The following is a 4,684-nucleotide window of genomic DNA, read 5'->3' on the forward strand; positions in this document are numbered from 1 at the left end:
AGAATTAGTTATGTTACTTGCAATTTGATTATCATAGTACTATATCCACATATATATATATATATATATATTCAGTTATTTGTTAAAATTTCCTGCTTGATTTTACCTCAAATTATCATTTGCCTCGTTTCACGCTTTTCGCTCCAGGTTGAAGGACCTTATCGTTTGTGCTTTTCGCTTTCAAACCACTGTTAACATATTTGGCAGCAATTTTTTTTCCAAGTTTAGTGCCCGTTTGGATGAGCTTGTTTTAAGTAGTTTTTAAGCCAAAATAGTTGTTAAGCCATAAGTTAGGATTTCTAGCTTTTGATTTTTGGCTTGTTTTTGTCATTTTAGCTTAAAAACAAGTGCTTAAAAGCACTTTTTTTACTTTATCCAAACACTATAAAATGGCTTAAAAGCTATTTTAGCTTAAAATAAGTCAATCCAAACGGGCTCTTAATCACATTCAGTTATGTGCTTTTTGAAGCAAAGAAGGAGATTAACCACTTTATAATAAAAATAGGATTTAGGGCTAAATTTGATAGTATTTGATTAATATTGGTAGTATTTTATGAATTGATTAATTTTAATAGCATTTTAGTCAAAAGGCCTAAATGGATAGTTTTTCATTAGGAAAATTTACCTGTCATAGCTAAATCTAAGAGCTACTATTAATGAATCATAGCTACCTTTTAATTTAATTATTTTTCATAACTACAATGAATTTTTAATTTACCCATCATAGTCAATACCAAATACACAGAGCGTTTCACTCTCTCTTCTCCCTCGGCACTAGATACAGTGTATATTGTATTTTCGCCAGAGATCTAAAGTGTATTTTGGATTTTTGTCGGAGGTCTATAGGGGTTTAATTGTATTCTCCATTTTTAAAATACAGTGCATCTTATATTGTCGGAGATTTGACTGTATTCTTTATTTTTTTAGTTAAATACATTAATTTTTAAAAGGATTTGAATGTATTCTTCATTTTTTAGTGTAAATACAGTGGTATTTTGTATTTCGATTGAGATCCGGCTGGGTTTGATTGTATTCTTTCTTTTTAAATATAGTGTATTTTATATTTTCGCCAGAGATTTGACATGATTCTTCATTTTGTCATCTTTTTTAGTAAATAAATTCAAATACCTTCGAATATATTCAACCTTGCCACATCAAATAAGGTTGGATCAACTGAACAATGTATTTAAATACACTCAAAAAAGTCGAAAAAATAAAAATAATAAAAATACAGCTTAACAGTGTATTCAAATACACCCAAATCAGCGAGTTATCCAAAACTAGCTATGAAACGTAAATACATAAAATGTAACTGCGGATTGTTCAAAGCTCCTTAAAAGTAGTCATTTCTGAAAGTTCCCCTTTTTCATTATTTAACTTCAAAATTCGGATTTAAATTCAAGGTCCGAATTTATATGGGCAAATCCAGTTAGGCTTTAAATAGCGAAAAGGGATTTTTACATACCTATGCACTATTTGAAATTTTATTACCAAAATTGTCCACGTTTAGTTAATTATCCTACCTACACAAATTTTGTTTACAAAATATATACATTCCACCTTAAAATACTACAAATCAATTATTAGTGTCTTCAATCAAAGAATTTAGCTACAATTTTTTCCTTTTTTTTCTCCTCTTCTCTTTCCTTATATTTCCACTCATATATTTTCTCACAAATCATCTTCTGATTTTTCAATCTCCTCGGTCATCTTTATGTACAAAAGGAAATGATAACTAAAAAATGACAATCAATGTATAACATACAACTACTAGGAAATTAAAACTGTATATACACTGCCGCTTCCAGTCAGACATTAATGTCATTTGTTTACTCTTGTCATTTATCAGGAAAAGGAATATATCCAACTTTGTGATGTGGAATGCTGAAAAAATTTCTAATTGACTAGAATATGAAATTTTTGTTACGAAATAATAAAAGAAGAAGAGTATTGCAGAGAAAAATAGAGAGAAGAGAATTCTTATTGATATGAGATAATTTACGATGGAATAGAACCCTCTATTTATAGGGAGAGTGTGATTTAGCCACCAAGTAATAAATCTTAGAATCTCTTTAAATATAGACATTCACCATAAATAAAATTCTATTTATAACACTCCCCTTGAATGTCTATTCAACAGAAAATGTGCCTTGTTAAAACCTTAACTAAAATAAAACCCAATGGGAAAAAAATTCTAGAGAAGGAAAAAGAGTACACATATCTAACAATACACCTTTTGGTTGCCTCATTAAAAACCTTGAAAGGAAAACTCATTGGAACAAAACCTTGTAAGGAAAGAAGAGTACAACACGTATTAACTTTTCCTGATGAGAGCATCAATTCACATCCTAGAGTCTTCACATTCCAATCTTGTGCACCATCTTCAAGAGATCGTTGGTATAGATTCGATAAACAAATCAGGCATATTAACTTGAATGAATATTTTGCACCTTGAAATCATCATTCGTGATAGATATATAATGTCTTCATAAATATCTTGGAATGGCTCTTCAATATCTCTATAGAGGTATTCTCGCTATCACATTATCATGATTATAGTTATAGCAAGATACATATGTGCACAAATTGCACTTAGGAAGTGGTACTTGTAAGCACGTGATTTTTTGCCCTATGAAAGAATTACTCCCAAAAATTCAAAATAAAACGATTTTCCTTGGTGTGCAATTTTGAGAATTTTTGTAACATTTTGGATAATTATTTGTATTTGTCCGTGCATGTTTATTTGTTAAATTAATAAAAAATACAAAAATATGTCGCATTTGCATTTAGGATTTAATTCTACAATTAGGAATAATTAGGTTTGTTTTACAAGAATGAAAATTACAAAAATATGCATCGTTTGCATTTGTAGCATTTAATGTCCAATTGTACAATTTTATGCTTAATTATTACTTAATTGTGTGTTAACTGTTATTGGGAGTTAATTTGCGCTTTTATGAATTAATTTAGTTCTATATGATAATTTAAGGATTTTAGAATTTAGTTTCAGTTTAAGAAAAATAAAAGAAGAAAAGAGAGCAAAAATATAAAGAAAATCGGAATTGGGCTCTTCTTCAAATCCAAGCCACAGGCCCAAACAATACCCAACCTTCCCCATGACCCGGTCCATCTCCACACGGGTCGACCCGGTCCGCCCCATAACCCCAATACCTAACCCCTCTTCATTTTTCATTTTTTCCCAAAAACAAAAGGAAAAAAAAAACCCAAACCCTAAAACTAAACTATCCGCCCCTCACCCTCTCTTCTTCTTCTCCAAGACAACACCCCAAAACCCCAAGCAGCCATGGCTGCTGCCCTTTCCCCCTCTGCCTCACCTTCACACACACGCACATCCCCTCCATCGACCACCCTTCACCAGTCGTCGAACCTCCATAGCAACCGGACAGAGAGGCAACAAACACCATAGCCATCCGTTCGTTGCTTCTGCTTCTGCTCCGTCTCCAAACGACCACCATCTTGCTCACCAAAACAATCCCCGACGTTCGTCGTCGTCACGTCCAAATGACAACAAGCATCTCCATAGCCAACTAGCCACACCAAACGACCCCGCTGCCACTGCTTCGTCTTCTTCGTCACCAAACTCAAGCTCGAGCTCCCATGGCGACTTTCTTTCTCGACGACCAGCGTCTTCTTCGTCACCAAGCTCAAGCTCAAGCAATTTTTGGTTCATTCGTTGCTACTGCTTCTGCTTCGTCAACCACGAACAGCTCTAGCCACCGCCATTTTTCTCCTCCATTGAGCTCGTTTCTGTTGTTGTTGTTGCGTCTTTGTTGTCAACCCGTCGCCATGGATGCCATGGCTAGCTCCCTGCTGCTTCATCTTCTGCTTCGTCATCACCATGGCTGCCATGGCTAGCTTGACGACCATGGCTGCCACAACTTTGAACTCCAGCCACGAACGAACAAATACACAGTAGTTGACGAAGGGCCATAGATTTTCATCTAAAGAAACAATTGACGAACAAACCAACTGATCGTCACGTCCCAAATGAGCATCGTTGCCGTTGCTGCCCGTCCAGTTTGAGCAGCGTTTGTTGCTTTTGTTTCGTTCTTCTTCTTGTCAAACGAACCAGCACCGCCACTACTGCGTTCCTACTCGTCAAGTTATTTTTCGGGCAGATTCGAGTTACGTTGGTTTCAAAGTTTTCGGGCAGATTTGTTTTCGTGCAAGTTCATCGTCGTTCCGATCCGGTCAGTTGGTTTAACCAATTCGTGTTTATCGTTCTTCTTATTTTTCTTCAGTTTGTTTCATTTTTCTTGTTTATTTTTAGGTAGAAATTGTTAGTAATTTCAATGTTTTTAGATTTAAGGTGAAATTCAATTAATTATTTCTTCTTCGGTTTGTTTTTATTCGTTTAAAAGAATTTAGTTGTAATATAGAAATATGTTAGTTTAATCGCTTGAATCATCCATCTTTGTTGATTAGTTTAGATTTAATTCGTGTTCATCTTTTTGTTTGAAGTTCGTTCTTAATCTGATGATTTAATGTGAGTTTATGTTTTAATTCTTGATTTAATTTGAATATTCATCTTGGTTGTAATGTTGTTGGATTTAGTTTAAAGTTTAAATGATTATTGAATTTAGAAATTCAAATCTACTTGTTTGTTATGTTCAATTTGTTAATATTATTGAATCTGAAAATATATGTGTTGTTAAAAATATCG

This window comes from Nicotiana sylvestris, chromosome 11 (assembly GCF_000393655.2).
Source record: "Nicotiana sylvestris chromosome 11, ASM39365v2, whole genome shotgun sequence".
Taxonomy (NCBI): domain Eukaryota; kingdom Viridiplantae; phylum Streptophyta; class Magnoliopsida; order Solanales; family Solanaceae; genus Nicotiana; species Nicotiana sylvestris.